The sequence below is a fragment of the Gavialis gangeticus genome, unplaced genomic scaffold, assembly GCF_001723915.1.
Source record: "Gavialis gangeticus isolate Ggan-Ray unplaced genomic scaffold, GavGan_comp1, whole genome shotgun sequence".
Classification (NCBI taxonomy): Eukaryota; Metazoa; Chordata; order Crocodylia; family Gavialidae; genus Gavialis; species Gavialis gangeticus.
This window is the reverse complement of record NW_017729002.1, coordinates 2,913,389-2,938,153: the sequence shown is the minus strand read 5'-3', so window position 1 is coordinate 2,938,153 and position 24,765 is coordinate 2,913,389. Positions and strand designations below refer to the sequence as shown.

At 39.9% G+C, this 24,765-nt stretch overlaps 1 protein-coding gene across 1 annotated transcript in view; it reads right to left on the bottom strand.

Moving 5' to 3' along the window:
• Nucleotides 1-20,845, bottom strand: part of MKL2 (MKL1/myocardin like 2) — a 180,338-nt gene extending 159,493 nt beyond the window's left edge. Inside the window, exon 1 of the mRNA XM_019507428.1 lies at nucleotides 20,810-20,845. The gene's annotated coding sequence lies outside the window, so the exon portion shown is untranslated. The remainder of the gene's footprint in view (nucleotides 1-20,809) is intronic.
• Between the last annotated feature and the right edge of the window lie 3,920 nt (nucleotides 20,846-24,765).

Genomic DNA, 24,765 nt, shown 5'->3' with positions numbered 1-24,765 from the left:
CAGGAAAACAGACCTTACAACGACAGGCTGAGAGCCATGGGGCTCTTTAGCCTGGAAACGCGCAGGCTCAGGGGTGATCTGATGGCTACCTATAAGTTTATCGGGGTGACCACCAGTATGTGGGGGAAAATTTGTTCACCAGAGCGCCCCAAGGGATGACGAGGTCCAACAGTCATAAACTACTACAAGACTGTTTCAGGCTGGACGTAAGGAAGAATTTCTTTACTGTCCAAGCCCCCAAGGTCTGGAACAGCCTGCCATTGGAGGTGGTTCAAGCACCTACATTGAACACCTTCAAGAGCAAATCGGATATTTATCTTGCTGGGATCCTATGACCCCAACTGACTTCCTGCCCGTTGGGCAAGGGGCTGGACTTGATGCTCTTCTGAGGTCCCTTCCAGCCCTAAAGTCTATGAAATCTATTAAATTGATTTGTAGAGATTAACGGGTCCTCTGATTCGATTCTGATTTGGAGATTCAGCCACCGAAATGGGCTGAATCTCTGCCCAAACGAATCGGGGACTGAAGCTTTGCACAGCCCTACCGGCTACCAAACAAACACTGAGCCACTGATTAGTACCGTCTGAGCCTGATGCTCAAAATGTGCCCTTTTATTTTGTTATTACTCATACCAAGTCCTTGACCAGCTGTCTAGCTATCAAAAATACATATATAATACTGCTCAAACCACAGTTGTTCTTCTGACATTCTCTTCATCAGGAAAACTGACTCATAGATATCAGCACCCTCCTTTTAGTCTTTTTCTTTTCATCAAATTATGAGTAGACATTTAAACATTCCCCGTCTCAAAACACATGTCTATATAGAAAAAGAAAACTTTACTTGCAGGATACATAAAAATCAATTATTTAAAAAAAAATAAAAAATATTTTTTATTTAAATCAGATTTTATTTAAATTGGATTTATTTCATTTACATTATAATTAAGTTTTCCCTTCTAAAAATGAACCAGCTTAAAATTACATTTGAACTGAATACAGTATAGGCTAAGGTATCAATTTAATATAAACTATTAAAATAATGTAAATAAAATAATGTGTGGAGTCAATGAGCCTGTAACAAAAACTCTTGAACTAAAGGTGGACTTTTTTCTATATAAAAATTAGGAGAGAAAACACCTAACCTTTGAGGTCTAGCTTTAGAAATATGGCACAATATCTCATGTATTAGTGGCTTGAGCTGCAAGGAATGCAGGCTCAAACTACTGGATGCAAAGGATCACAAAGTCATCACAGGTGTTGGAACCTAGCCTCTAACTCCAGCAGACACCATTATGTATACTCTTTGATCAGGATTATCCACAAATCCCTTAATACTATCAAAGCCCTGTTTTATTCTTTGTACCTGAGCTCTGATTAGCTCAGCTTTCAAATTATGAGTATTTATGATTCAATACCTGTAGTGGAAGTTCATGGAAAAACAACCATCTGCTCAATAACTATGAACCCCTTGCTTCTGAATGGTTCTGCGTATTGCAGTTAAGCCATCTTCCTTGGGCCCTTTGCATACTAAGTGAATGTTAACTTTTCAAGGGTTCTGTCCACTTTTATAAGCTAAAATACTATACCACACAAGGCCAGGGGGTTACAACAACAGAAATCATAAACTGTTACGGGGAAAAGGTTTGGTTTTGTTTTGGGGGGCAGGGGAAAGGGAAAGGTGTGGTGGCTTACATCACAGAGAGAAGGGAGTCTTGGGTTGTTAATGTCTTGTGTGTAAGAAGGAGAGGGAGCAGAGTAAGGAGCAGTGTGCGCACCAAGGGACCAACTCTGGGCTCAAGACAGAGTAGGAAAAAGAATAATATTCTGTGGAGTGTAGACTAGTCTGGATTTCAACACCTGGGAACTGAAGGAAAAAAATGTCATGGCTGCAGGTCACCAAAAAGACCCTATTTGGGAATATTTTCAAGAAATTCCTGAGAAAAAGATGAAACAGTGCAACAATATGTGTTTGTGTGACAACAGAAGACAGGATTGTATTATCTCACAAAAAAAATAACTGACAGAAAAATGCCTACTGCAGTATATTTAAAAGAAACAGCAGTAAAATCTGTAACATCTTGTGAGCAAAAATTCAAGTGTCACGTGCATAGCCTTGTCACAGATACTTCTATAATGTTGCAAAGATGAGAAGGAACTTGGAAGATACTGAAGCAAACCTGAAACTTATGACATATGGGTGTAGTGCTCATTTGCTCTAGCTAATAATTTAAGTACCCCAGGAATAAAGGAAAATGCTGAAATTACAAAATACTTCTGTAAAATCAATTTGCTTCAGCTTCACTAAACAGAGCTAGGGGATCCAAAACTACTTCCCCAAGATGTACAATGGAATTCAATTTATTTATTAAAAACTGGCTGATTCTGATGACCATCTTTGAAGAAAACGGTGACAAAATTTGACGGAAGTATCGCAGCTAGAGAAGTTAACACTGGACTACAGAGAAATGTAGAAGATATGCTGAATATGCTAAAACCTATTTCCATGGTCTTGGACAAACCACAGAAAGATTGCTGCTATATTGTGGATTCTGGTGAAATCTGGAAGAACTTCAGGAAACATTAAAGCAAGAGTCAAAACGATTCTTTTTATTTTACTTTATTCCAATTCACCCATGACTATCATTCACCCACGATCAATCCATTACTACTATAATTTTCTACAAACAGAAAAATTCAAAAAAAACCTTAGACGTAAGAAGCTAATTTTGTAATATATATTCAAATCTTAATTTACTTCTATTTACCGCATAAGAAATAGATGACAAAGACAGTTATACTTTTTTCCCCCAATGAGGAAACTAGAATTTGCTAGATCTCATACAACATGAAAAGTTTGCTTTAACTGAATAATGAACTTTGAAAAAAAATGTTAATTTAATCATAAAATACACTACATCTCCTAGGAGGTCATCTACATTCTGATATACACATATGATTTCTGATAAGAACATTCCTAATTTCAGTTATGTCTGACTGCTACAAATCACTTTAATGTTCAGTAGATAGCTTGAAATCAGACTTATAACTGATTTATACTTAATAAGGCTGAGGCAAAAGGACAAGCAAGATGGCTAAAATCAGAAAGAAAACATACGCATTTTCAAATCACTAATGTAATAAAGTCTACACTTTCTTATAGGGCTTCTGAAATTAATGACCTTCCTCAGTAGATGGTACTTGAAGTTAGGAAGTCTACCATGCCTTTTGGTTACAGATTTTAAAAATTATTTTGTTGAACTCCTTATTACAAGTTCCCAGAACAAACTAAAACAGTCAAAAGAAAGCAAGAGACTGGGAAAACTTGAAACTGCGACCTTAGTTTGTTGGGATAGATTTCTTACATCCAATGAAAATTCTGCTTTTCAAAGAAATAATAATTCCAGGCACCAGAATAACTGCATCCATCCTTTCTGACTATGAAAGGAAACAGAAAACATAAATTATTTTAAAATATATTACTGAGCCTCTGCCCCTTGTATTTAATAGTTATAGGACAAAACAGAGGCTACTGCAACTAAGAGGTTTCTGCCCCAATGGAAGAAAGAGATATGGACAGGATCCAGAGGCTGTTCTGTTACAGGCCAGCAACAATCTCACTGAACCACACACCCTCTGACTTGTTCCCTTTCTCTTGATCCCCTATATCTCCTTCTCTTGGCTGCCCATGGCGCCAGCCTTAAAAGTAGTACCAGAGATGGAAACTAGGCCAATAAAGTGGGAAGTCAGAGAGACACAGCGAGGGCAGCACAGAACCTGGGCCTCCTGGTTTCTAGGAAGTGCCCTAGACACTGGGTTGGGGACCTGAAATGTCATAGGGCCACTTCCTCCTTTATTTTATCCTACAATTACTAAATTCAGAGAACAGAAGTTTGGGAGTATATTGTTTAATAACAAATTCATGTTTTCTGTTTCCTTTGATAGTCAGAAAGGATGGATGCAATCATTCTGATGGCTGTAATTATTTCTTTGGATATAGTCTTCTTCCTCCACCCCCTCCCTCCCTTACACATACCCTCCTCCTCCTGCTTGTATGTGCCTAGCTATTGCATAGCCCTGCTATACATGCTCATTTTGTGTGTGTGGGCTTACACGGGAGTCAATGGCTAGAAATGGGTGGGTGATGGATAAGTAAGTTGCCATTTAGATGTACAAATGAGAAAAAAAAATCTGCACAAAACTCATTTTGATTTAGGTATACTAACTTATAACATTACGCAGTTTTTAATTTGTTCATCGCTTTTAGGAAGCATAACTTGCCATGCGCTAATACTATTTTCCGACATTATACTTTTCTCATACTCCCACACATCCATTCAAATTAAGTACATTATTAACTAATCAAGTCTTTTCAGAGCAGAATTCACATGAAAATCCAGCTGAAAACCCCATTATATTCATGACAGTTCATTGGCAATTTATTGGCTAAGTTATGCCTAGCAACCATTTTTCGAAGTCAGAAACAAGCATCACACTTGATTTATTCATGCAAGTAACCTTCCTGAAGTCAGCAGGAATGCCTCCTATCTGAAGGATTTAGTGCTTACTACGTGGTACCCAAACTCTCTCTTTCCCCCTTATGGATTATTGCTTCAAAAGACAAATATTCAATGCGTTACAGAAGCACTGAAAAGCAAATTAAATTAATAAATGTTTACTTATAATTTTGGTATTGGATGTATGAGAAAACGGGCCTTAACTGCTGGCTGGTATTTTTTTAACCCAAATTCCATTTTATACATAGCAGTTGTGCAATTTAACTTAGGTCTCTTTTGTTTTTTCTTCCCCAAAGATGTTCTTTCACAAAGACAGTTTGTTTAATGAAACGCACAGATTATGGAACAGAAAAACTGTAGTTAGCAACAACTTAACTCTCAGCTCCTAATACTATAGTTGTAATATGGCAAGAATACTTGGTAGTGACCAGAGCAAAGAGAACACTAAGAACACAAGAAAAAAAAGTTAACCAGAAGATTCCTCTCTCCTTTGTCATCACCAGACCAGTATCAGCTGAAACCCTCCAAAGGCCAGGCACCACAAAACTATTACTCCACAAAGTTCTTGTTACAAATCACAAAAGAAGATACCCTGGGCTTACTTTCACTTCTTTCCCTTGGAAAGGAAGGAGGCACAGACATCTAAGACATATATACAGATAAGCAGACACTGACTGGCCAAATGAATCTAATCTCACGTTTTTGGGGAGCATTGTGCGCCAAAAGTGAAATCCCTGTGAATGAATTCTTGAAGCACTTGTCTACATTGCAGTCTAAAGATGTAACTACAGCTTATGGAGATACACAAGACAGTTTCAACTAGCTAGATCACGTACAGCTGTGTATCCACTGCAGCACAATGCTCAAGAATTTACTTAGGGTTCCAGGGGGGATTTGATAGCCCATGAAGGCTATGCTGCTGCAGATACACTGTTAGCAGCACTAGTGATAGAGAGTTTAAAACTAGCTTGGATACATCATCTACACATGATGCAATCACATCTGTGGACTGTAATGTAGACATAGCATAAAAAGAAGCATTAGCACTTTATCCTTTCTGACACGTTATCATCTCAGTCCCGAGGAACTGAGCGCTCAAACTTTTCTCTTTGTTACACTCAGCTGTATTATAGAAAGACCATCACTCTCAAATTTAATAGATAAGGATGCAAGTTTAACTGACAAAGGACATTTTTGTTTTATCACGCTGGCAAAGAAAGGTATAGGGACAGACTGAGAGTTATTTTCCATAGCACAGCAAAAGCAATGCCATCGACTAGTAAATAACACCTGAAAATTTGAATTCAAATTAGCAAAACTGAAATCCAAGACACTTGCAAGAAACCTACAGCTGTTGAAGAGTGACTTTGACTCTGCTTCTTTAGGGCATGGACACACACAAACACTCGGAACAGTTTAAATGCGTTTAAAACCTCAGCCAGACGGACACAGAAGCCCGTTATAGCAGCTGAATTATTTTAAACTGTTCAAGATTCTGAGGAGTGTAACTTCCAAAATTAGCATGTTTGCTTATTAGGCTCTCCTAAGTATAAGACTTTGCTAATTGGCTGTTGATAGTGTTTATACATTATTGATAAAATAAATTTAAGCTTTTAAGAAAATCTGGTTTTCAGATACAGCTTTACAAAAATAATAATAGAACAGTTAAGAAAAATTAAGTACTTATGTGAAAACCAGTTTCTTCTACAGTTATTGTATCCTATAAGATAAACTACTTGTGTTACAGCATGAGATTTTAATTTCTATGGGATGTAAAGGATGCTTCCTATCATACTATCTTACTATACAAGATAAACTATTTCACCAAAAAACAGGTTTTCAGTTCTTAAGTACATCTTTCCATCTTTTCATTTGCTTAAGCTACATTTCATTATGAAATGTCTCTAATGTTAATAGTTAAACTGTTTGGATACCAAGTAAACAACATGAATGCAAGCAACAACAAACTACTTATCAGTGTATGCTCAAAAGCCAATACAGATGTGTAATGAACTTCCATTTTATTGATGGAAGTGGGTGAACATAGAAAGGGATGAATGAGGATCCTTTCTTGAAGAAAAGGAAAAGAGGATCTGGGGTATTATAAACCAGTCATACATTGATACCTAGAAAGATCATGAAAACAGGCCTCAAGGAAATGTACTGGGAAGCACTTAGAGAAGAACAAAGTGTTCAGGAACAGCTACCATGGATTCACCAGGAGCAAATCATACCTGACCAACCTGATTTCTTCTATAAAGTGACAGGTTCTGCAGATGGGGAGAGAGCAGTGGATGTGATGCACCTTCACTTTAGTAAGGCTTTTGACACTCTCTCATGACATTCTTATTAACTAAGGAAATACAGACTAGAAGAAAGTACATAATTGTGACCAATGAGCAATCATCAATGGCTCAATATCTAATTGGGAAGCGGTATCAAATGGACTTTGTCAGGGGTCTGTCCTGGTCCACTGCTGTTTAACATCCTCTTTAATGATCTGGACAATGGGACTGAGTGCATGCTTAGCAAATCTGTGATGACACCAATTTGGATGGAGTTATAGATACTTGGGGAGGGTCAAGGGGTAGAGCGAGGATCCAGAATGATTTCAAACTGGAGAAATAGCCCACAAACAATCAAATGAGATTCAACAAGGACAAGTGCAAAGTGCATTTAGGATGAAATAATTGTATGCCCAACTACAGACGGAAGAATAACTGGCTAGGCTGCACAATGGCAGAGAAGTACCTGGAAGTTACAAACCAAAAGCTGAATGTAAGCCAACAGTCTGCTCTTGCTGCAAAAAAATAGAACCACATACTGGATTGTATTAACAGGAGAGTCCTGCAAATCTAGGAAAGTGATTCTTCTGCTCTGTTCTGTACTGGTGAGGCCTCAAGTGCAGTACTGTATCCAGTTTTGGGCCCCACACCTCAAGAAAGATGTGGACAGACTGGAAAAAGTCTAATGGAAAGTGTCCATGATTAGAGGCCTAGGAAACTGGACATATGAGGAAAGGCTGAAAGAATTAGGATTATTTAGCCTGGAGAAAAGAAGATTAAAGCAGGGATTTGATAAGTCTAAATCACCTGAAGGGCAATTATAGAGAGGATGGAGACAGACAAGCAGTTTCACCCTTTTTATGCTCGAGGCACTCTTTGACAGGCTTGAGGCATCCCTTGGAAAAGCCAGCTCTTAGTTTGCATTCCTTTTTTCTTTACAGAAAAATAATAAAGCAGCTTTTTCTGCTGCAGAGGACTTGGAAAGATTACAACTATGGATTTCTATTTGAAATCTCAAGCTTTATCTTGTGAATCATGTGTACATACCTAACAGCGCTAACATTGTGCGGCACCCCACAGCACCCTGTAGATGGACTTTTCTTTGTGGCTGAGGGGGCAGAACTAGGAGCAGTGGCCTCAAACTGCTGCAGAAGAAATTTAAGTTGGAGATTAGGAAAAACTTTCTGAATATGAGGGTTGTCAAGCATTGGAAAAGGCTATCTAGAGAAACTGTGGAATCTCCATCCTTGGAAATTTTCAAGGAGCAGGTCGGACAGGCAGTTGGTTAGGACGGTTTAGTCAGGGATGATCCTGCCTTGAGCAAGAGGCTGGACTTAATGACCTTATGTGCATGCAGATAGTAAATAAGTTTTCAGAATACAAGCGATTTCAAAAAAGAAAAAGCAATGTGGTACTCATTAAAAAGCAAATAAACAAAACAACCCCCCCAATATTTTGGCGCACTAGAGCTTTTACAGTGTTTCAAGGTTTGTATATGGTTCAAAAGTGTATCCTTCCAGCCCTACTTTCCTCTCGACCTAAGTCGGGGGGGGGGGGTAAGGGGGGCTGGAAACAAACAACACACACAGTAGAAAAGTAGTATCAGCTTGATTTTAGACCTTACACTTTTAAAAGGCTTCTTAATTTGCTCGTCTTCATTCTCAGTTCTCAATAATATAGTTAGAAGATGCTTACAGATTTAAAGTAATTTTCATGTGCCTTATCAAGCAGACCAAACTGAGTATGTTGACACATGCCTCAAAAATAACCACCACCACCAAATATAATTTTAAATGTTCATTAACATTTTTGACATGTACTGAAGCTTGAAACCAATATAGACAAATTATTCCAGGCCTTCAGAATTACAATTCTAAGGGGAAAAAAACTTTGTGTACTGTATCTGAAAACATGGCTAATAGATATAAAATGGTATCTAGTTATCTAAAGGTTCAAATACATAATGATACATTTTTTAACTGTACACAAATCTTGAAAAAGTTCTAGTGTGTCAAAATATTATGTTTTTTAAATAGGAGGTAGCATATCATTTCCCCCTTTTCCTTTATTTGAAATCCCTTGCACTGTGAAGAATTATTTGGTATTTACCATCTGCATACACATATGGTAACCATTAGCTGTGCAATTGCTGACTTTCATCTGCTTAAATATATTAATATCCCATAACACTGTTTCCTATTCAGTATAGAAATGTTTTACTGTGGGAACCATTTTTTTAAAATAGTCATGCAGTTGAGTAAGTCTTACAATATTGCAAGAGTTATATAATGTTGTTTTTTTGTTACATGACATTTATTTAATGTTGCATATTATATTTTTTCTGTGGTTGGATGGGGAAGAATTATCTGCAAATTTACTAAGCTTCCTAAAAGCCTGTTCCATTCAGAATTTACAACATTTCTGTTCATTAAATATTTAGAAGTAGAACTTAAAATAATTAACTGGTAGACTCTTAGCTATCTGATAAGTTGCTTTGAAATTCCCTATCTTATCACACAACCAATTAAACTGAAAAGAGCACTAAAATGGAGAAGAGCAGCACCTGCACTGTGCATGTTTCTGCTTTCATGTCTAAAAAGTATTTTCTAGTTTATCCATTCTGGATATCCACCATAGGTAACATGTAAAATTTGGTTTTAATTTGCCTGACAAATGCACAGCCAGTGCCATAGTACTGACAAAAAACAACTGACATACTGTAGAGCAAGCTTACATAAGTGTTCTCACAGCTTGTAGGTGGTTGCTATCATTCTTAAATGCTGAACAAAAGTACTTATTTTAAAACATGATCATTTTATCCTCAGAAGAAAAAAGCACCTTTTCTAGATAACACTCTAAAGGAAAAATGTGCATATTTTGCATTTCTGATACACTTTTTAAAATATAAAAACAATTGAGCCTGGAAGTTGCTTTAGTGTTTTATTTGAGAAGAAAACCTGCTCAGAGGGCAGGATTAAAGGAAAAAAAATCTCAGGTGTTGATATCACTGGTCACCGTATACTTGCTTGCTTTCACTGACTTCAGTGGAGTTATTGTCAATTAACACTCACTATCAATCCAATCCACCATAACTATCATTGTATAACTAGGTTAACCAACATGTAAGGTAGCATAGCTAGTAGGGCTGCGTGAAGCTTCAGTCCCCGATTTGATTCGGCGGAGATTTGGCCCAATTTGGTGGCTGAATCTCCAAATCCCCATCGAATCAGAGGCCCCTTTAATCTTTCCGAATTGAATTGGAACCTTCCGAATTGATTAGGTGAGATTTGGAAGGATTCGGACATATACACAACTTTAAATGTTTTTCTACATACCTCTAGATAGCAGGCAGCACGTGAATGCTGCGATGCTGGGGCAGATGGAGTGTACCACAGGAGCGTGGGGAGTCCCCCGCACACTTGGCAGCAGACCCAGAAGTGGACCAGAAGCACTTCTGGTCCAGCCGGGGAGTGCATTGGGGGGCCCCCCCTGCGTTCCCCCGGCTTGGCCACTGGTGCCTCCTGGGTCGGGGGGGAGGGGGCACCTGGGGCTAATCACCGAGCCACCGGGGGCATGGGAAAACCCCCCAGCGTGCTCCATGGTGGACCTGGAAGTGGACTGGAAGTACTTCCGGTCCAATTCCGGGTTTGCCGTTGAGCTCATGGAGGGCCCGCCCCCCCGCGCTCCTGTGGGACGCCCCATTCACCCCAGCATCAGTGTTCATAAGCCAAACTGGTATCTCGAGGTATGTAGAAAAAAATATTTAAAGCTTTGTCTATGTCTGAATCACTGATTCTCTGAATCAGCATCAAATCTTCATATTCAGATCTAGCCAAATCGAATCAGGGACAGTGATCTGAATCAACTAATCAAATCACCGTCCTCGATTCGATTTGGATTCAACCCTAACACAGCCCACTTTGCACACCCCTACTAGCTAGTGTTTAAACCATTAGATTTGAAGTCCAGAATATTGGGTTCTAGCCCCAAATTTACTACAGAATTTAGTTAAACCAAGGAACAACTAAAAATCCTGACTTCAGCAGTAGGTACAGCATAAAGAGGACTTTGGGGAGGGGAGAACAGGGGAAAGTGAGCAGTATTAAATCCCCAAGTTCCAGATGAATGCTGAAATAGCTCTGGCAGCGGTGACGATGAACACCACTGCTGTAGGGGGCCTGGCAGCTGTAGCAATAAGCTCCACAGACCAAATCTGGTCCACAGAGGTGGGTGGTCCAGCCCATGAGAAGCTCCTTTAGCTGGATGATGCATCTCCATGTATGCTTGACGCACCTGTTCTAAATTAAGATTCTTTTCCCTCCAATATCTATTATAACATATTCAAATCTCCAAAATTAATTCTGGTCCCACTAGATGGAGATACTGACCAATGGTGAACTAGAAAACCAAAAAAGGCAGGGAAGGAAAGCACATACCTACGGATGGAAGGGTTCAGCCCTGTAACAGGTAGTCCTCGACTTACAATGTTTTGAGTTACTATGTTTTGCACTTACATTTATAAATCAACACCGTTTCAACTTTCTGAAATCAGTTTGGACTACAACGCTTGATCTGACACGACACCACACCAGTGAACAAATTTGCTGCATTGCCCATGTCCCTGGAGAACATCTGTCCAAACTTGCTTGGACACTTTCTTTAAGAAAGCAGACAAGACTCCAGAAAAACCTGCTGCCAAGACTCCTGAGAAGACTCCAGCCAAGGACCCTTCAAAAAGTCCAGCAAAGTCACCTCAAAGAAGTCCTTCCAAATCAATATGATTGCTATTTACAATATAAATGCATTAATGTAACTATATTATTCATCTATAAATTGATTTTTGAGTACAAAATTCTGGGTTATTTTTGGTGAAAATAAGGTATTGGGCCTTGGTTCAGGAACCAATCTCCATTTATAACATTGTTCCCTATGGGAAAAATGGTTGAGTTACAACATTTCGACTTAAGACACAGTTTTCAGGAACCAATTATGTCGTAAGTCCAAGAGCTGCCTGTATTCTCATGGGCTTTTTGCCTCAATCTTGGGGAAGCTAACTGGCTTTGTATCCATCCCACGCTTTTGCAGCTACCCAAAACTTTTCCCTTTTAGCTACCCAACATGCCTTCCTTGTAGCCCAAAAGTCAGAGCTATATTTTATGATGCTGCAGGTATTACCAATTACCTGAGAAAATAATTGCCTTTGAGCCAAACAGTCAGTGGCCCAACTGCATAGAATTATGAAGACACAAACAGAAGAAAGAAGTGAAAACTGTATATAAAGAATTTTAGTTCCTCGCCATTTGCAGTAGACGTCCAATGCAAATAAAAGCTAAAAGGGTCAGTTACCGCAGCTAAGAAATCCAGATTTTGGTGATGAACCTTTCTGCAGCTGAGGAAACACTAAATTTTCACAGAATGACCTTCCCCCTCGCCCCCACATACTTCTCACCCTCTTGTATACAAGGGTGAGAGGATTAAAAAAAAAGTCTTAAGAGTTAAGCTGAGGAAGGAAAATGGATATACTGCACACTTGTCCAGTGTTAGGTTGATAAAATTGTGACTTGCTGCTTAAATCCATGCTTGTATGCATGGGTCCTCATTCACCTGCATGTTCTAATGTTATCCAATACCATGGTAAGCGAGACAGTGTATCACTCCATTTAAAATCAGCAACATCTCAAGAAGTCTCCAAAATCACAAAGAACAATGTATTTTCAAAGCACATGCCTTTAAAATATACACCCTGGCATATAATCATCTAACTGTACCTTCTAAATTTTTCTCCAAATACTCTTTGGCAGACTTTACCATGTGTATATACATGCTAAATCTCCCTTCATCTTTGGGTTTATTCTTCCTCAATTCTAAGATTCTATTAACTCTTCAAAAATACTTGGGATAGTTTTAAACCATTGCGCAGCCAGTTTATAGTCACTTCAGATATCAGCTTCTGTAAGAATCTATGAATTATAAATGGAAGCATATATCCAAAAGTTTGAGTCATAAAGAGATTATCCATTATAAATTAGCAGATTAGGCTTACATTTTTATTTGATGATCTTATTTAAAGAAGTGTCTACATTATTCTTTATTAAGAGACAGCTTCCAAAACTATTAGCACATCTTTGTTAAATGGCTAAGAATTTTTAATATTTTTTAAATGTAAAACAAAGATGCTTTCTACATCTAGCACAAAGAAAATCAGAAATACTGTAACACACTAAATAATTAGGGTTGGCAATATTTTCTAAAGTCTTTAAACTGCATTTATTTAAAATGAGTATAAAAGTATGTAAATAAATAACGCAGGAAAAAACAATCATTCTTTGGATCAAGTTTTAGCACAGCTGAACATTGAGTTCAACATAACAGACATAGACAGCTCCAGAAGTTAATCAACACACCGCCCCAGAACCTAGAGAAGTTGTGGAATCTCCATCCTTGGAAACTTTCAAAAGCAGATTAATCAGACACTTGGCTGAGATGGTTTAGTCAAGGATGGTCTTGCCTTGAGCAGGGGGTTGGACTAGATGACCTTGAGTTACCTTCCAGTCCTATTATCTTATATGCAAGACGGACTTAAATGGGTCTTCCTGTACAAAATAAACTGCTCCCTTAAACTGAGTTTAGACAAAACTTAAATTTTCTAAATGCAGCTTTTTTGATTGACCATGCTCATGAATATTAAGCTGACAGCATCTTTTATAAGTATATTTATTTTCTTAAACTTCAAATTTCTTAATCCTTACTGCCTAGTCCCCAGTGCATCAGAACAGCTAGGTTTGAGTCTTTCCATGAAAAAGCCAATTGAAAGAAGTTCAGAAGCCTTCCTATTCCCCATCCAATTGTGCTATGCTGTCACATTTTTTCCCCCAGAGATGACTAAATCAATGCCACAGAGCAAGACAACTCAAAGCTGTCTGTGGTTTTCTTTGTAATTTCTGAAACTGTTTTATTTTTTTCTGCAAAATGCATTAGTTCTTTCACATAAATACAATATTTCTCATATTATGCAAAATAAGAGTTGTAATAGCTATGTGAACTCTGAAACCAAAACTCATTACAATCTGAAATGTAAAATTAGTTAAACCACTGTTAAAATGATAAAATGCTGTATCCTAGTTGATAAAAAGTGACATGAACACCAGCTAAGATATAAAACATACAGACAGTTCTACAAAAAAAGTCAACTAAAAATGGGCAATACCGAGAAGAAACACTATTAATGGTTGGCAGATAGCTGTAAGACACATTATGAGGAGCTTTACACATCACCATAAACATATCTGTATTGTAGCAACTGCAAATTGCTGAAAACTACAGAAAACTGCTCACCTCCGGACAGTGATAAAAAGCAGGCCAGTTTGGTCAGCAGAATTAGAGTTGGTGCACTCTACTGAACTGGCTCACTGATGTAGACTGGGAAGTGACGGATGTACAACAGCAGATGGCCTAGGCTGCTGCTTGCAGATAAGCCAACTGATGAGCTGGCCCTACATCTTGGCCAGCAACCAGGAACGTGCAAGACTCAGGGCACCACTCAGTATGAAAACAAGGCAGCCACTTCCATCCTTTCTTGAACCCAACTGAAGTCCTACTTTTCTGCTCTGTAGGAGCCTGGGAGTCTCTCTCAGGCTCCCTCTGATTTTTCACCTCAAGACTTCTTGAATTGTTTCACTCAAGACTCGCTACTGGTTTTTACACAAGATGCCATATAGGGGTGTCTAAGGATTCTGATGCAGGATAGTACATTTTATCACAGGTTTTTATGATCTAAGGAAGACTAGTTTGAAAATAGAGAATTGGACTTTTGGCATTCAATTTTTCTCTCCATGAAAAGATTATATTCTGGTGTGCCTCCCCAGTGTCTCATGGAATTTTCAGCTGGGGCACCTTGTGCTTCTGTTTGCTCTACGTGCCAGGTTCCCTGGTTAGAACATTTCCTGTGATGTACCAGGCCTCCCCTTCAGTGAACAGAGGTGGTCCCTAATGACAGCCACATAGCCTCAATGAAGGAGAATTGGATAGGGGTGCACTGATAAAGATTTTCTTGAATGATACTGATAGTTGATTATTAACCAGCCATATCGGCTGAGACCAATACGATAACCACTTTACAGGAATGCAGCCAGGTAGTATGGAGAGCAACACCCTGCAGGTAAGTCTGTGGAGGGGAAGGGGCATGGGGCAGAGGCTGGGGGCACTGCCCAGCCAGGGCTGTAAATGGGACCCAGGACCAGGGCAGGAAGCAGGATAGAACTGTAGGTGGCTCATCCAGGGGAGCAGTGTCCCAGTGCTTAAAAGTGGCAGTGGGGGTGCTTGAACTGAAGCTCACTGAATTAACTGGGGCAGCTGACTCAAAAAGCCAAAAGATCACACAGAGAGCAGAGCCGAGGAGCAAGCCGAGTCAAGAAACCAAGAGATCACACAGAAACAGGAGTTGAGGAGCAAGTCAGAGGGAACAACAAAGCAGTTTAAGGTTGGATTCATAGATTGTAGAGTGACAAGGGACCACAAAGGATCATCAGGTCCGACCCCCTGCTCCAGGTAGGAAAAAGCACTGAGGTCATATGACCCCAGCCAGGTGTCTATCTAGCCTCCTCTTGAAGACCACCAAGTTAGGTGAGTACCACCTCCCCTGGCAGCCCATTCCAGATTCTGGCCAGCCTTACTGTGAAAAATTTCTTCCTACTGTCTAACCTGAATTTACTCTCCACTAGTTTGTACCCATTATACCTAGTTACTCCTAGGGGTGCCCTGGTAAATAGCGCATCTCCAATTCTGTGTTGTCCTCCCTTGATAAACTTATAGGCGGCTACAAGGTCACCCCTCAGCCATCTCTTGTGAAGGCTGCAGAGATCCAGATCCCTCAACCTCCCCTCGTAAGGTCTTGCATGGAGGCCACTAATCATACCAGTGGCCCTCCTCTGAACCCTCCCCAGATTCTCCTCATCCCTCTTGAAGTGCAGTGCCCAAAACCGGACACAGTACTCCAACTGCAGCCTGACCAATGCCACATAGGTTGATGCCTGTTGCCTGGACAATTCCTGTTCTGGGTCAGGGGCTTATACAGGGGAAAAAAATCCAGGGTCAGCTGACGCTGGCCAGCCACTCCAGTGCCAGGGAGAGGACAAAGGGTTGCATCCTACTGAAGACTTCAGCCTCGACTAGCCTGGGTGACTACTCATGGGGTGGCAGGCATGGATAAGCAATTTTTCCAGGCAGATACCTCAGGTTCAAGACTACAGTCTGACACCACTGATTCACAGAGCCTGTTACCTTTTCATAGAAGGAAATTGGGTTGGTCAGGCATGAATTGCTCTTAGTCAATCCATGCTAGCTGCTCCTCATCACTTTGTTCTCTTCCAGGTGCTTGATAATAGATTCCTTGAGGACCTGCTCCATGATCTTTCTAGATATTGAAGTTAGACTGTCTGGTCTGCAGTTCCTTGGATTCTCCTTTTTCCCTTTCTTAAAAAAGGGATACTATATTTGCCCTTTTCCACACCTAAGACCACATCTGACCTCCACAAATTCTAAGAAAGGATAATCTATTGCTCTGAACTTACCTTAGCCAATTCTCTCAGTACCCTAGGGTGCATTCCATCTGGCCCTGCCAACTTGAAAGCTTATGAGACCAGGTGGAGGTGGTATGGGGGCTTGAGGCCTGATCCCAGTATGCATGAGGCCCAGTCCTGCTCACAGATGGCTCCACATTAACCATATGGACCACAGAGCCAAAATATTGAGTACCACTTATGTAGAGCAATTCCTGCTCTTGCTGCAGGAAGCACTACAATATTCTTATTAACTTTGCCCGTTGGTGCCTTTTCTATTATGTTTCAGTATGCCTACCTTAATTTCCTCTTTTACATCAACTACCATTTCAATTTGGTGGTTTGATGTTGACTACACATCTAATTCTCTAACAGTCTCTCCCTACTCTTAGGGTAGCACTTAAAGTAGCTCTCAATAGCATCTGTAGGTTGTAATAACCCTTCAAGGGGGAGCTCCCTCTAAAACTAGCTTATTTGTCATCCGCGCCCCCCGGCTACTCTCTTCCTGCTGAGCTTCCTCTTTCTTATATCCACTGTTCCCTCGGTGTGGCAAGCAGGGCTAAAGGAAGGGCCTCCTGGTCCTTATAAAAGCATGCCACCTACTTCCAGAAAATCTGTTCAATGCATTGTCATAATGCTTCCAGCAGAATTTCAACAGATTTAAATTTTATAAAAGGAGAAGTCTTTCACGTCAGAGAAACTGCCTTTATCTCTAGGAATTTGATGCAGAGCCACAAACTAAGAACAGCATTCTTACAGCTTCAAAAAACTTTTGATTTAATCAGGTTTTCTTTAAGCCATCAGACTGTCAGAATTCCAATAACCCTGGTCCTGAATGGCTGAATTTCTGCTGTTAGGGATGGGCTGAGAGACCAAGAAAACTGCAAGAGGTCTGTATAGAATGAAAGGAGACAACAGCTTCAGAACTGGCTAAATTGGCTTCCAGTAATTCTGACAGCAAGAGCCTATAATTGGGTCTATACCTCTATTCTTATTTTAGGGGGCAGATGGAGCATCTAAACTGGAAAAATCCTCTCTAGAAAACATATGCAAAGAGAGCTTGCCTCTGAAAATTGTCAAAGAGGAAGCACATAGTTAACACATTCCTGTAAATGTGGTGCTTCTTGCTGTGAGCTCCGAGAGCTGCTGTGCTTGCATAGCCAACACCTAGGAAGTTAATGCCGCCCTCACCACTGTCACTGATCAAATCAGAAGCCAGGATTAATTACTCCTTTCCAATATTGTGAAGATTTTTATGCTGGACCTACCTGCTCATGCCACTAAAATAGGCCCAGAATCACTCAGAAAAGGAATTTTGCAGAGATCATGGTATTGGAAATGCAGTACCAAATTACATGGATATACATAGATCCAGCCCTTCATAGTGCAAGATCACTAAAAAGTGACTCTGCCATGCTCAAAGGTATCATATCCTCAGGCTCACCCCCATACAATCAGATTCTTTACTGGTAATTGGGCTTGGTTGTCCATGGTTGGCTCTCAAATTCCAATCCAAACTCTGATCCTGGATCTGTGCCTGTCTGCCATATTCAGATGCAGGTTTGGTACCTGGCCCTGTCTCCAGGTGTATCAGTCATGGATCCATATTCCACAGACAAATCTTGATTCTTTTTTTTTGTTGTTCAAACCCATCTTTTGTTACGAATCCAGGCTTTGCTGACTTTGAAAGCTAGATTTAACTCTCAGAAGAAACAAGCAAGGCTTCCTAGAACCCTACACTGCTGTTATACTTACAGATCACAGAATCATAGAAAATAAGGGTTGGAAGAGATCTCAGAAGGTCATCTGTTCCACCCCCCTGCTCCAAGCAGGACCAGCTCCCACTAGATCATCCCAAACAAGGCTTTGTCTAGCCAGGTCTTAAAAACTGCCAAGGATGGAGAGTTCGCAACCTCTCTAGATAACCTGTTCCAGTGTTTTACTACCCTCCTTCTGAGAAAGCTTTTCCTACTATCTAATCTAAAACTTCACTTGCCGCAACTTAAAACCATTGCTCCTTGTTCTGTCATCTGCCACCACTGAGAACAGTCTAGCTCCATCCTCTTTCGAACCACCCTTCAGCTAGTTGAAGGTTGTTATTAAATCCCCTCTCAGTCTTCTCTTCTCTGGTCTAAATAAGCCCAGGTCCCTCAGCCTGTTCTCAGAAGTTATGTGCCCCAGCCCCCTAATCATTTTCACTGCCCCCCACATCCTTTCTGTGGTGTTGGCCCCAAAACTGGACCCAGAACTCCAGATGGAGTTCCCTCACCAGTACCAAATACAGGGGAAAAATCATTTTCCTCAATCTGCTGGCAACACTCCTACTAATGCCGCCCAGTATGTAATTAGTGTTCTTAGCAACAAGAGCACACTGTTGGCTCACATTCAGCTTACTGTTCACTGTAACCCTCGGGTCCTTTTCTGTAGAGCTGCTGCTTAGCCAGTCAGTCCCCGGCCTGCTCCGCCCTATGTGCAGGACTCGGCACTTGTCCTTATTGACTTAACTGATTGAATAAGTCAATAAGGACAAGTGACTGGCTAAATCATTTGTCGCAATTGATTGGTTAACTTCAAAATAACCTGACTAAGCCAATCAGAGCTGAAAAACCGTCCCCATCCACAGTTGTCAACGAGCCTGCCTAAATCTGCTTCTGCTACCGCAGTAGATTCCATGACAGATGGGCACCTTCTTTAAGAAGAGAAACAACAAGGAAAGCAATACCAATGTCTTAATTCAGGGGAGTCAAACTCAAAATATGTTAGTGGGCCACATCTAACCCATGGGGCTTCTCATTGCAGCTCCCAGAGCCTGTGTGTGTCAGTGTGGCCAGCATGAGGAAGTTAACGGCACTGCTGCTCACACCCCCAACTATAGATTTACATGCCAAACAGCAATTGGCAGCAACCAAGGGTGGGGTGGCATTAATCGCGTAGGTACTGCCAGCACAGCAGCTCTAGGAGCCCACAGCAAGAAGCATCAAGAGGCCAGATCTTGAGGGGTACTGTCTGGCCACAGAGAAGCCCACAGGCCAGAGGAGCCACATTTATGGGCTGTATGTTTAACACCCTGTCTTCTTCATTCATGGCACCTCTGATGGCCCTGAAGGGTAGGTTAAACTACTCAACCCCTGAAGACTTCTAAAAGTATAAAGGGTAGAGGAGAGGGGATAAATGGTCCCATTGGACCACTGCTTTCAAGGTTTTTCATAGGTTGTTAGAGGCTGGAAGGGACCTCACAGATCATCGGGTCTGGAAGGGACCTTGCAGATCATCCAAGTTCTGGAAACTTGTGGCACAAGTACCATGATCATATAAATAAAAGATGCAAAGACCAAATAATTTAATTTGAGTTACTGTGGTTACATTTTTACAGCCTCATGTTACTGTCCCTTTTATACAAACAATAGAGTGGAGCAGTTGAAGACTTATTAAAACATTCAAACTTTTACAAATAGGATAATTTCCATATTTGAAATCAATAAACTAATCTTTGGAAAAAGCAATAGCTTATGTTGGCAAGATTCAGCATGTTAACTTTAATGCTTTTTGTAACTTTGTTTAATAAAATGCTCTAAATTGAGATCTGTGTTCCTTAGATAATATTTATTTCTGTTCACCTATCATCACAGAGAAATATAACCATTTTAATTACACACACACACACACACACACACACACAGTGTGTGAGCAAGCAAGCAAGCAAGCAAAGCACCAGTATGAGGCTCTAGAGAACCTTACAAATATAAAAGAAAGAAATAAAGGCTCAACACTCTCACTAAGGCCAATCAATCCCCTCCTGATACAAGTCACTTGTTTAAATGGCTTATTGAACACAAACCTAGTAAACTGGTGGTTGGACAGACATGTTGAGAAAGTCAACTTCAGTCAGGAACTTCTCTCTCAAAAATAAAAGAATATTATCTCCAGGGGTACAACTCTTGCACTAACAGATGACAAGAGAAATGGTCTCTCTGGTACATTTGGCATACAGAGGCTTAAAATGGTTTGTAAATTAGCACCAAAAACTCAGATAATCGGAATCAAACTGTAATATACTTCCTATTGTTATGGTTTGTGAGTAGACAATGCTAGATATGCTGCCTTAATTTATATCTCCACATGGTTCTACAGCACAAGGTATTGCAAAAAATCAAGAAACTTGTTCAAGAAATTGGTATGAGTTTAAAGTCCTATAAGAGAATGAAAAGGTGCACTTTTAAAATTGATTACTGATAAAATAATACAGGCCTTTTTACAGCTATTACTTGTACATTTAGGGGCAGCAAAGGCTCTAACACAACACCCATTTACACCATATATTCAAATATACTCAGGCATTCAGTTAAAGAAAAAAAAGTCTATTGAATTTTACAAAAATATTAAAATGTGTTTTGAAAAAATACTGGTGTGGAACAAAATGTTTATACATTATTCTCCCAAATATAATGTACCTTTAAATTATCCAGAATAACTTTGTAGAAGCAAAAATATCAAGTCTTTAATATTTTCAGCATCTTGTGTGCTTTACAGGCATGTCTATAAACAGAAAAATCAATGAGGAAAAATATTAGACTTTTTTTTTTTGAAGAGGATCTCTAGCAATTCAAAAAACTGATTAATTTGATTCACAGCTTTCGGCATACTCTATTATACCTTTTTCTTTGTCTTTTAGCCTTCCTATAACCCCTGTTTTTAAATTAGCACTGGTAGAAATTTCTTGAAGCATTCCTAAAAGGTTAAATTACTTTATGATTTCATTTGTTTGCTCAGCTACTTCAAGATGTTCCCATTTATGTAAGCTGCAGGTGCTATTCTGTTTATTTTAGCGCATGTAAACTAAGCCCTTGAATTGAACAAAGTGAGGAAAGCATTAGAATTCAAGTTAGAGAGGAAGGAACTGCACAAATGTTTCCTGTAGAACATGCCACTTTCCATCTTCCTTCAAGCACATGATCTTCTATTTCACAAAAATGTCTATGAACAAAGTAGAGAGGTAGTTATCTACATCAGTCCAAAGTTAGGAAGAAGGAAGGCAGAACAGGGTGGCACCTTAGATATCAAGTAATTCAGAAAGTAGGCTGTTGCTTGTGAAAGTTCCTGCTTTTCTGAATATGTCTCTAATGTCTTTAAGATGCCACCCTGCTATGTCTTCTGTATGAACAAAGTGCTTTTTTTCCCCAAAAGAGTAACTTTGTTTTCTTTTATTTTAACGATTTTCTCAGGAATTAATGGGAACAAAAAGCTATGTTTTATTTTACTGGTAATCCTATAATAAAATATTTACAGTGAAAACTCAACCCCCCCCCCCCTTAGGTATAAAGTAAAACTCTCATTTAAAACAGAAGCAGAATTTCATAGTCTCCAAATCCAGCAATAAACTAAATGCTTGTAGAAATGAATTCAGAATATAGCTCCTACCCAACATAGCATAGTCAGGGGTGATTAGAAACACCAGTTTACCAAAAGCTGTACATATTCAGGGCAACATATATGTAGGCATGTATCATAACTGGTAATATGCTGGAATGGAACATTCTTTATTGCAAAAGGTAGAATAATTTAGTCAGAAGAACACATCTTTCACATACGTTTTGGTACTACAACTTGTGCAAATGCACAGAAGAGTAGTACTGGTATATTTTTAGCTGTCTGTAATGAGTGTTTCTCCTTTCTGAAAAGTTAATAATACCATTTTGCCCCTTTCTTCTGTTTTGTTTCTTTCAGCTAGAAAGGAGGAGGAAAGTCTATACCATGCAATCAGTCTCCAAAAAATGTCTTCAAACTATCAGATTGAGTTCTTGAGGACTACCCCTTCTCTCCCCTCACAATGCAAATGTCTCAGTTTTATTTATTAGTTTATTTTGGATCATGAAATAGATTCTGGATTGTACTGAAAACTTAATTTTAGAAAACTTAAACTGAAAAGAAAATTCCAACCTGTTTTCCTTTTAGAAGAATGTGTTTATAAACTAAGCTGCAAGTCCCACAATGTTGTTCTTAGAGATGGTAGTCCTCTATCCAGTGAGCACATGAAACATGGGCAGCAGCAGTATACTGTCTGCCGACAGATGTTAATTCCAACCTGAAGCACACAAATTTACAAGTAACTAAACTCCACAGGATGCCTGATGTTCTGCCTGGCTTTGGAGAATCTAAGTGATACTCTCTAATCATAGACTTCCAAGAGCTCTCCAATTACATGAAAGGTTCTGTTGTCCAAAGGCATTTGAATTGTATATAGTATACATCCCATATCATGTATAAACCATCACATTCTTCGCTCTCAACTAAATAGAGAAAATTGCCTCTTAACTTGTGATGCAGTTTTGGCCATCAAATAAACGAAGCAGCCAACTCTCTATTAATAGTATGCAATTCCTTTACATTCATATTTGTCATTATTCTGAAGTCAAGATTAGAATTAGAGCTAATTTATTAAATTTTGCAAATTCCTTCCTTCCTCCAGAGTCATAATTGCGAGTTAGAAGCCTCCTTTGCTATGGTTACCAAGAGTAGTACTTGTCGTTCTCCAGGTTATATTGGCACTTAAAGTACCTTAATTTCATAGTAAATTGTTTTTTCTTTGTTTAGTCTCTCTTTATTCTAGCTGCCTGTAAGATTTCTGGCTTTTAACAACACACTTAATAGGTACCTTTTCCAAAGAAGGTATCTGCTGACAAATAGAAGCCAATGCAAAGACTCTTCTGGAGTATACTTGGAAGCAAACAAAGAGCACTGAAACAATACATTTGGAGTCAAGAAACCAGTGTCCGGACTGTCCACACTTTTTAGTTAAATGATTGCTGAAATGTTTGAGAAGAACCTTACGTTTGCTTATTGAAAAAAATCTTTAAAAAAAAGAAGGGAAAAACAAAAAAATTAAACAACAGGCCTGAATCGGTTTATGACCTTAATCTCACTGATGTACCCACTATAACTTCATGGTATCCTTCTAATTAGATGCTGCTTTCAGTTGTGTTCAGCATAGTTATAGCTAATCAATGGCCAAAGTAAGTAATGTTAAGAATACTAATTCAAACACAAAGATGTCCTAGCCTTTGGAAAACAAGACCAAGGCATATGGCAATCTATTCTCCTTGTAGCTGAGAAATACCTCTGAAGCCAAGGTAGTTCTCTCCTCTACTTCAGAAAAGTTGGTAACGCTAACTTTTCTACCCCCATGGATGAAATATGCATCTTTCTCTTGCAATGGGACAAGATCACAAGAGTCACTCATTCTGCCTATGTAAGTGCCAGAGGATTAAGCTTAATCCTCAAATCACTACCCATTTTTTTTCACTTTTTTTTTTTTTTTAAATAATCTTTTTAGAGCAGTTTCTGAAAACTGCAATGTTCTTAACATTATAATGCTATAATCCAGAGTCCATGCCCTCTCTGCTTTAAGAGCAAGTTTCTCACGATCTTCAAGGCCAAAATGAACTGGAATTCCTTTTTCCATACTGGAATTAACCAAATACTAACAGGGCAGAAGCTTAGGGTCAGGGTGTGTTTACACTGCCCAAAGCCCTCCTAAGGAAGGCCCCTCTTAAAACACTGTAGGCGACCAGGATTTCTTGATAGCAAAAAAAGAACCCAGAAAAGAAAAGGTGGCGCAAAGCACACCAAAGTGCATTCTGCCAGGACAAACACGGGGACAGGGAAGCAGGCAGCCCAGGACTGCCTGCTCTCCCACCTCTGTGCGCTGCAGCCCCCACGCTGAAGCATCCTGGCCCCAACCAGCCAGGGAGTGGCACAGCCTTGTGCTGTCTGCTCCCATCGCCGCATGCTGCAGAGCCCCCCTTTTCTCATGGTACACTGCACCCCAGCCAGCTACTCCCCAGCTCTACATGCCACTCCTTGGCTGCCTGGGGCACAGGGTGCCTCAGTGTGGAGGCTCTACAGTGTGTCCCCATGTACTATTCCCTGGCTGCCTGGGACACAAGGTGCCCAGTGTGGGGGCTGCCTGCTGGCTAGCCCTACACTGAGGCACTCTGTACCCCAGCCAGTCCCCCCTGCAACAGGACAATATATATCTCACTACAAACCGCATGAGCAAGGGTGTGCACTGCAGCACAAAGTAGCAGCACTAATCTGTGTCCCACTATTTGTGCTGCTGCAAACATACGCCCGTCTGTGTGGATGCGGCCTGTGTGCCCTAAAGTGTTCTTCTATAGGTCTATGCATCTGTAAACAGTTGAAATGGGAAACAGAAAGAGTTTGTACAGAGATAACTGAAGTCATCACCATGTTTTACCAGTTACTTGGTCTCTAAATTCCTTATTTTCAAAAAATTTTTAAGTTTCTTGTTTAAATGGAACATTAAATGAAGCCTTAAACATGGGTATGGGACCCACAACCAGCACTTCATTAAAGAACAATCCTGGCCTACTCCTCCAGTGCCCTTCTC